This window comes from Pseudomyrmex gracilis, unplaced genomic scaffold (genome assembly GCF_002006095.1).
Source record: "Pseudomyrmex gracilis isolate BER0280 unplaced genomic scaffold, ASM200609v1 scaffold_12, whole genome shotgun sequence".
Taxonomy (NCBI): Eukaryota; Metazoa; Arthropoda; class Insecta; order Hymenoptera; family Formicidae; genus Pseudomyrmex; species Pseudomyrmex gracilis.
In genome coordinates, this window is record NW_018020596.1 from 380,390 (window position 1) to 390,497 (window position 10,108).

The window sequence follows — 10,108 nt, forward strand, 5'->3', positions numbered from 1 at the left end:
TTTTTCTCTTTTCTTTCATGCGCCCCATTGTTAGACGAGACGCTTTGAAACTACTTTTCACCCCCGGGGATCTGTCTATTCGCGCTACCGAGTAATAACCTCGGGTATTTTGTTGTGTTGCCCAGGTATCGAAGAGATTTTGCCCCGATGTTACTTCCGCGAGAAAAAGATTTAAGAGCTCTCTCCGTTAGCTTCGCATTTTCCGTTGCTCAGCGCATTGTGTGAATATATTTCACGTTTTTTCAACACATATACGCATATCTTTGCGCATTTTCAGATTGCGAAAGTTCATCATCTCGAAGCAAAATTCAAATTAAATTAAAAAAAAATATTTATGTGTGAAAAATAATTCGTATACATGCGATACAACAGAAGCCGTAAATAAAAACTTGATGTATTTGTTTTTACTGTGTAATTGCTTGTTACTGTCAAAAAAGTATGATACGTTATGAATAATGTATGAAAGCTTAAACGTTACTGTACAAATTGCCTTTCTCGTGGCAACTCTCTGGATTTGCCACGCCGCAAACCGTGAAAACACAATGTGCTTTCTCTCTCTCTCTCTCTCTCTCTCTTTCTCTCTCGTGCACCGAAGAAGCTTTTTGCGCTGCCTTTTTTTTTGCAGCCATTGCCGTTTCTGACGACTTAAGTCCTTTCTTAGCCGAGCTCACGTAACGCCAACGTAACGAGAATGTAATATTTATATTATCAGGAAAAATATTTTCGCGCTGGTATACGACGCGATGTGTGGCTTCTAGAGGGCGATTCCAGGTGAACTGCGACGAGAGCTACGTACGTATACATACACAGTCTCGTTTCTTCAAAAAAGAAAACGATGAAAGAAACTGGGACAAAAAAAACACATTTTGCGTAATTCAACGAACTCTAGTTTCTCACGATCCAATTAATCGCGTTTCGTATAAACGCGTATCGTTTATTTTTTTTAATTTCATCTTTTCTCGCTCTGCACTTGTTTACACAGTTAAAATAGTTGACTTTTCTTTTTCAAGTGAAGAATTATTAGAAGAGCAATCATTTACTTCGCTCCAAAAAAAAATAGAGAATTATTTCAAATTAGATTTCAATTAAGTTATTGTTTTTTTTTATTCCATAAATACATCAAAAATAATTTATATTCGACACGCGAAATAACGATATTTTACGTAATTGGTATCTCGCGTTTGAAATGTTTTGTTTCCATATCATGCATTCTACTTTATTCTCGCGCGCTAACGTTATTTCGTGCGAGCTTTTCACGTGTTTCCGACGAAATCATCAAGCTGTCGCAAGAATACGCGCGCACCACGCGCTGCCGGAGGTTACTTAATTTCAGTCTCGCGACTCATAGGGGTGGGCTGATCCAATTATCGTGGTTCGCCACGAGCATCAAGGTGGCGGTTTCCATTCTCTCTATACTCCTTTGTCTCTTGCGAATTGAGACGAGAACTTGGTAGTGGTGTTCACCACGGCGTTCGTAACGATCATCAAAAGCAAAACCGATCCGAGCGAAAGGGACCAGAAGGAATACGGTTAACAAATTCCAGCCGACAAATGGATATCAATCTCATCCGTTTCCAAGCTGTTTCGACGGCCAGTTAGCATTTCCAACGTTCTAGTCAGGTTTAATTTACGTACAAAGGATAGAAGAAACCAGAGAGAGAGAGAGAGAGTTTACATATATGCAACAGTTGCTACACGCTTTTTAAATTTATTGCTTGATCAACCATCAATATTAATTTTTAAACAATCATTGTTTACCATACAAATTTTTTCTCAAACATTTCAATATTTAGTGTGATGTAATAAAACTAATTAAAAGTACAGAAGAAATTCTTTTTTTTACACACAATCACTCTTCAGTAGTAACTGTTATAATTTTATGTAACTCACTATAAATCAGCACGGGGCTATATTCTGATGAGCAGAGCTGACTGCGACATACACACATACGCGCGTATGCGCGCGCGCGCGCGAGACGTAAAAACAATTAACATTCCATCCTAATGGCTCTCTGATTTTGTCGCCGTTCGAGGCATAATGCGAATATGCGAGAGAGCCTACGCAAGGGTTGTCTCTTGACTCGCTCGCCGGTGTAAAGGCTCTCTCTGCATCCCTCGATCAATATTCCGTCCAGTGACGTAGCAGACGGGTTTCTTTTCGTGTAACTGCATGGTATACGATTTTGTTTGTTTTAAACGTGACGTTTTAACGTTGTACAATTGTAAATATCACCTCGTGATCAACATGAGCGTTTAATTTTAATAAAATTAAAATATTTTTACACAAAGTTTCAGCTTCAGAGAATCGACTGAAAAAATCAAAATAATCTTGGCGTATCGCAATTACATCAAATTACATAAACGTTAATTAATTTCTACTTTTACTGATATATTTAAGGAAAAACAATGATATTTTAAATTATTATATGTATGCACACACATTTCGAGGTTTAAAGCGTATCTTAGGAATTAAATAGATAGTTCAGCTTTAATGTCTTTCAGTTTCTGATCTTACTCAATCCTTTTTAAATATAGAGCAAAGCGTTTTGTTAAAGGTTACATAAGTAACAGGAAAGATATAACATTTTTTTTCTGTGTGTTTATACACGTGTATATTTAAATATTTTTAATATTTTCTTCGTGTCTTATTAAAGAGTTTTTAAAACCGTTTTTTTTTTTTTTTAAAGAGAATTTCGCGTATTTACATGTTAAATTCGTAAATGTAAACGTGATATTTTCGGAATTAACATTTGCACAAGCAACAGCGCGTGTGTGGGTGGGTGTTGGGCAAATTTGCTACTGCCAGTCAGGATATTTAATTGGAAAGCCGTCACGCAACGCAACTGTCAATGGGAAAATCTCTCTCTCTCTCTCTCTCTCTCTCTCTCTCTCTCTCTCTCTCTCTCTCTTTCGATAACGTGATTAAATTTTGCGGCCAATTGCCGTGACGCGAATTGGTGGACGACATATGGTGGCTGAACAGGATTCTTGATGGTTACCGTTCGCCATACATTATGAAGCGCGTACCTGTGTACTCACACACTCGAGAGTGTCATGAATGTTGCGCAGTCATGATTAAAACAGTACCACCACTCTTTTTCAATCAAATTTCTATAATACTTATTAGTTTCATAACGATGTGTTTCAAAGGTCAAGTAAACGTTTCCGTTTCTTGAAAAAAAAAAAAAAAAAAAACTATCGCAACAACATATGCGAATCGAAAAAACATTGCTGGCAGCAAACGTAAATTGAATAAAACTTAGTCTTATTTATAGATTCAATGCCAGAGAATGGAAGTAAATGTAATGTAATAATCTCGCGTAATGTAAGGTGATATAAAACTATGTACTAACTTGACTATACTGATATACTTGATTTTAATTTGTTACAGTGCTTTTTCGTCGGAATGCCGTATTCGATGAGTTTGCGCGTGTGACGTTTGGACTGTTCCTCGGAGATCTTCCTTTCTGCTGTTGCTGCCGGCAGAGGATTAGACGCATCATAAGGTAGAGGTGAGTTCACAAAGATAACACTGCGTATTCCGCATTCAGCGAGAATTGAAGGGGCGCCACTTAAGCCGGTATTCATAGTCGAATCTAAGATCGTCTTGAGTTCCATCTTCAGATGCTAGTCAATAAGACCCACACAGCATCTTGAGATAAACTTAAGACGATCTTAGATATAAGAAACAAAACTGTGAATACCTGTGCTTCAAAACTCTGAAAGATAAAGATTCTAAAATAAAATTTGCGATCTAAGAACTTGTAAATATAAAATGGAATTCAATTAATAAATTCGAGACACAGTGACGCGTTGAATGCGCGAAATTCTTAATACTTCAAAATTAGAAATGTCGCATACGTGTACGTCATTTTCTTCACGAGACAAAAAACTTATAAATTAAATGAAGCTTGAGGTTAACGTGACACGCACAAAATGCGATACCTGAAGTGATCTTTCAGTGAATTCGATGACAATCGGTTGGAAAATCGATCCTGCCGCGATTGACCAGACAAGTGATTTCGTTACATACCCTTTACAGAGAGAGAACTTTACCCATGAAAGACGTAACGACTTTATTAGGGTTGTCGACGTGTGCGCGTGTGTCCTCACCCTTTGACATTTTAACTCCTGCCGTGTTTGTTTTACGAAAAGCGGTCCTCTCGAACCGGCGCGGCTAAAAAGTTGCTAATTATGTTATGTATATAGTTTTAATTAATCAATCAGAACGACACAGTCACACGTTGTGCAACCCCGGTACAAAATACTTTCACCACCGACTCTAATCAAGTCCAGACTATTCGGTACACAATTGGCCGATTATATAATCTCTGTGGTTGCACTATTATTGTTGTTGTTGTTATTCGCTCCGTTATTACGCTCGTTAGAGTATTATGTAAACTTTATTATTCAGAGTATGCGTGGCGGCAATTCGACGGGACAACACGCGCGGGGGTTAAATCTGCGCGCGGTTTCTCCTTGTTATAGGCGTCGCGTTTCCCTTTCTCTCTCTCTCTCTCTTTCTCTTCTCTCTCCCGACGGCAAAATTGCAGCGTCCTGGAGATATATTTCACGCCTTGTTGCGAGTAAGTGGCATCTTCCACGCAGGATTAATGCCGTGAGGCGCGCCGCGTTATGCATAGTGAGTATAATACTCGCTGCTAATTTATTTTTTAGAAAATGTCGGAGACGCGCGTATAAAATAACGAACACATGTATATGTATACGTGCGCAAAAAAAAGGGACAAAGTTGCAGAATAGGTGCAAAACACATCTTCTGGGCGTTTGAAAACTTCAAAACGTCCTTCAAACGTGTTTTTTCACGTGCAAAATTCAAATGTAAGGTAAATTAACTTGTGTGAAACGAATTACGCGACAGTCTGGAAAACAATGTTGCTAGCAAAATTGTTATTACATAATTGACGGACATATTTTCGAGTTGTGTTCAGTAATAGCTCGATATATTGGCTTAAGTTCGTAAACTGCTGCATACGACCACGCGCGTAATCGCTAATTAATCTCCACATCCTGTATTTGGCCCAGTTACGAAAGTCAGATACTCAACGGCTATCATACTGTAACCTTCTGGCCCACTTTCGACAATATATAAAAATCGAGAGATCGCTTCTCCTCGCATTAAACGAGCACGCGCTCGCGAGAGTGAGAAAAAAAGAGAGAAGTTGAATTCTGAGAGTGCATTGCCGCACACACACATCGAGAACGGAAGCGCGAGTGAAAAGCGGGAAGATTATTGTTCGGATGACGGATATAACTGAACAGGCGCGCAAGATCTCGCAGAAACAAAGCAATTACGAGCAATTTATTTTATTCGGAAATCAATGAGAGTTATAATATGTCATAACGAACGATGCGATTTGCGATATTTGTTTATCTTGTCAGCGTTCGGTGAGTTATATATCAGCTTCAACAGATTCGTATCGATGAGCTTATCATCGGCTATCGCAGACTTTCACGCTCTTCCACCAGATAAATTAAATTCTGCTCTGTCAGAGAGACTCACATACATTATCGGGAAAAACTTTTAAAAAAATAGTTTTTTTCAATTCAATTACGCTGGAATTTTCGCCGGCGCGTTTTCTCTCCTCACCACGCGTGAACCACGAGAACAAAAAACTTCTGCAATTACCGTGTATGCGTGTTTCACTCGCTCTTGCAAATAATTTACTTTTTTTCGTTACAAATGTGTGACGAAGATCACAAATATAATTTTCTCGCAGAGAACAGGTTTTTTGCCAAACAAAGATCCCACGATCCTATTGTTTCGCGCGGAGCTTTGAGCCGCGCGATTTTGCGTGAGACTTTTATACGTTCGACGTATGTACGTATACGCGTCACGTCAAGCTCGTTTCGCTCGTTATTTTTTTCTGGCCCAACGAATATTCGAATATCCGTGTTTGTTTCTCTCTCTCCGCACCGCAAAAGTGGGATACGCGCCGCGGGAGTTTCCGCGAGCGGAAACCAACCCCCGATGGGTTGCGCGCGGGGGCTATTTCGTCGGCGGAGCGTCTAGACGCCGTGGCGCCTGTTTTCAAGCATCAAATGCTCGCGCGGAAGTGCGGTCGATGCGCTTCGAGCTTTTCTTGCCTTTCGCCTTTCCTCTCTCACCCCGGGAACTTTTGCTGCAGAATTTCGCCGCGCTGTTCGCCCGATTTGCATTGCTCTACTGCCTGCAACTTCCCAGACGGAAAACACTTTTACTACGAAAGTGCAGTCGATATAGCAAAACATAATGCAGAAAATGTGAAACAAAGGCGTCTTTAAGCAAAGAATTATGTTAGAACTTTTGACATTAGATAACTATAAAATTTCTGTATATATATATATATGTATGTATTTATAAAATTAGTATTATCTTTCATAAATTTTGTCAAAGCAGTGAGACAACACAGGGATCGCATCATCGCAATGTTAATTCATTACATCCGGCGCGCCACTTATTCGCGGTGCAAGATACCGACTCGTCGGAACGTAACGTCGTTTGGTTTTGTTTCTCGCGCATTGCGAGAAAGACTTTTTGCAATTATCTTTTATCTTGGAAGGAATTTCATCCGCTCGATTAAAACGACCAAAAAACGACCGTAACGCGAGCCAGCTCCGGGTGGTACGTGACACCCTCGGTGCGAGGAGGACAGCCAATTTTTTTAATCAAGCGATGGTTCTTTCTCAAATCGCGTTGCCGCGGCATCTTCCTTCTCCCTGCGTCTGCGGAATCGATTTTAATCTCTGTAAGAGACTCCAGGGGGAAATGCGTTTATACTCAGATCGGAAATGTTACGTCTCTTGCGCGTGGAAAACGCGCGTGTGCGCGTACTGTGCAGTTGAAATGCATTCAATGAGCGGCAGTGTTGCTGCGCTTGAAGGCAGAGAACCGGGTTATGGGAGTATATCCGAGAGAAGTCAAATGTGTTTTATACACCGCCGTCACCTCTCTCTCTCTCTCTCTCTCTCTCTCTCGACGTGCGTGCGCGCGATCGATCAGACCCGGTTTATGACAGCCGAAAATCGTCACGGATAATAATTCGCGAGCGCTCACATAAAGTCGTGTGCGTTAATAAAGTATTCTGAAAATTTTCCGCGCAAAACGTTTAATATAGGCTCGAATGATGTACGATATTATCTGAAGGATGAACGCGAATAGAATTTGGTAAGAGGATGAAAGATAAACTCATGAAACAAGAATGAAAAATATTTTTCATTAACATCAGACACGCGCGAGTATGATATTATTACTGTAAATTTTCTTTTTTAAGTAAGAAAAAAAATATATTTAATATATTTTTAATTTATATTTCATATACACACGCGTTTGTGTTTTGTTTTGTTCTTTACATAGAACCTGATTCTTCCTTCCGCTTTAGCTGCATTATTTACGAGAGGATCTTAAACGCGCGCGTGTGCGCCGCACCGCGAAATAAAACGATCTTCTGCTTCGCGAAGAAACGTCGCGCAGATTAAAGAACATAAAACTTGGCGTATAATATAATAATAAAGCGCATCCTCTAAATTCTATTTTCATTCGGAAATCTCGTCTTACGTCTGACGCGAAGCAGTTTTCCACCGTTGTGTCGCGTCGCTCTTTCGTTCCGTCGCCACGTACCGTCGCCGTTTTCCTCTCTCGTCTCCGTGAGTTACGGTGAGTTTTCCGCCTTACTGTCTATTTACTGCGTCCTCGCGCGTGCCACAGGTAATACCAACCGGACAACCACACGGTAAGAAAAAACCACCACGTGAAAAAAATGTTCCGCGCTCAGTGAATACCCGGATACTTTCTGTAGTATTTATGGTGACTGCGGAATTTATTTAATTACCGCGCGGAAAAACCATGGCACTGCTTTATTAGAGTTTATACGCCCTCCGGTTTCCGCCACCTTGCGCGTAGCCGCAATATCAATATCCACACATACACATACATACACACACACAATTAGTCCCGGTTTACGCAATACACGGGATCAATATCGTTATATTGAAAGTTTTGACACTCAACTTGCAATTCCGGTTCAATCGAGACTTGTGTAGCAAAGCCGAAGGCGCGTGAAAGTTTTTACGGCAAGCGAACATTACAAAAACCTACTTTTATCACAATTAAAGTTACTTTTTTTATCAGCGTAATTAATACGCCGAGAAGTGCCAGTATTTTTCTAATATTTATGAATTTTTTCTCAATCAATAATGCGATAATTAAAATTGGGATATTGGGAGTCGATTGTATATCGCGAATAAACTGCGTTCATTTGAAATTAGTTCTCCGGAGTTCTACATAGTCGCAGGTGCAACAAATGTTCCACAATATTTGATAACGTAAATTATGTAGTTATTTTTTTTTTTTTTTTTTCAGTTTATCTTGCAACGCGCGCATGTTTCATTATTTTCCAAAATTTGTTCTCTCTCTTTCTCTCTTTTTCTTTCCAAATCGAGTCGTGAAAGTGGAAATACTCTACCTTTTCAGTTTATGTGAGATAACGCGCGCAACACAGATCTCCACTAGGTTGGCTAACGTCATGAAAGAAAAGTTGAGAAAATGTAGTTTTCTCGGACGGTGAAACTACAAGCTATAACGCTGCCTTTGTTGTGACAATAGAAGTTCGAGTATGTGAAAAACTACCTACACGTTGCAACGACGTAGGGTTTGAATAAAAATAAATACGTACCGCGCATACTCGCGCGTCGAGCACGAAAGTTCATACGAGCATGACATTAAACCACGTAACGACACTCTGTCACTTGAAATGGACATTTCTGGAAGATGATAATTCTCCAAAGGGGACGAATGCATTTATATTAATATCGATATTAATTAATCTAGCAACGTAGGAGTTCACGTTTGACCTTAATATCCACGCATAGTTCATTTTCAGCCAGGAATATATACGTCTGTGCGCGCGCGTGTGTCAATGGATTTATTTATTATATTGTCTTAAGACACAGTGGGCGACCCTTGAAAAGGAATTGACGTGTATGACAAACACACACGCGCACCCCACGTGAAAATATCCGAACTTATCCGTCCTCGAAAATAGAGCACTTAATACGGATATTTTAACGAACAAAAATGCGTTATTTAAATTTAAAACAAATTGAACAATAAAGAACATTATGTACGAATTTAAAAATTAATTCAGAAAACGGAGAAACGACGTTTTAATCCGATTTTTAAAGACACGTGACTAAAGTAAAGTCACGTGAATTTAGTCACGTGTTGTTTTTCCTTTTTTTCCCTCTTCCCCGTCACGTGACTTTACTTTAGTCACGTTTTTAAAGACATACAATATACGTGTATACGTGTGCGTACAGCTGTCGACGCAGCTTTTGACGATAACGTATCGTCAGGATATGGTAGCGCGGATAATGCGGCGATAATGTAACAACATATATAGTGCGCTACAAGATTTTCACTCTCGAGACCGTCGCCGTGACAATAGCGAAATCTCTCGGATTACGACTCGGGCGTAAGAAAACACCGACAATTTTGTCATTCGAGTGACGTGAGTAGAAGAGAAAATCAACAACGTGTGAGCGCACATGTGTATGATATTTACATTTTCGACGAATGTCTTTGTTATATAAACAGCCGAAACAAAACGTTGAACAACAAACAACAGATGTTTAGCTACGTGCATTATCACGCCCACAATTTGCAACATGTGACATTACATGACTGCGTATTAATAAATTTCTACTAATGATTGATCGATAACGTAATGCTATACGATATTGACGCGTGACGCGTCACATTGCAATTATTTTAATAGAAACTTCGTCGGAAATGCGTATAATATTTCGAAATTAATCACATCGCGCTCGCGTGCGCGCGTCGGTATGTGAATAATTTGCGCTCAAAGTTAATTTAATTTAATCGGCGCGAGATATAAAAATCAGTAGTTGGAGAAACGCGCGGGCATATATATGAAAAGGCTGCTTGTTCTCTCGTGCATTCCGCGGAACCGAAGATGGGAGAGCTCGAGAGCTCTCGTCGTAAAGACGGCAGGCTGGGAATATCACGTGCGAAGCTAACATGTCCTCGGGGAGCTCGGGTTTGTATCCTCTATATATGTATATATACATATATATATATATATATATATATA

The 10,108-nt window shown here is 39.8% G+C and overlaps 1 protein-coding gene across 3 annotated transcripts in view; it reads left to right on the forward strand.

Annotated features, from left to right (window-relative positions):
• The first annotated feature begins 3,246 nt into the window (after positions 1-3,246).
• LOC109863689 (ankyrin repeat domain-containing protein 50) overlaps positions 3,247-10,108 on the forward strand; it is a 62,440-nt gene continuing 55,578 nt past the window's right edge. Inside the window, exons 1-2 of one of the 3 annotated variants that reach the window (XM_020444121.1) lie at positions 3,247-3,301; positions 3,391-3,511. The gene's annotated coding sequence lies outside the window, so the exon portion shown is untranslated. Of the gene's footprint in view, positions 3,325-3,390; positions 3,512-10,108 lie in introns of all 3 variants that reach the window. The other 2 variants (XM_020444119.1, XM_020444120.1) reach the window with 2 other exon arrangements.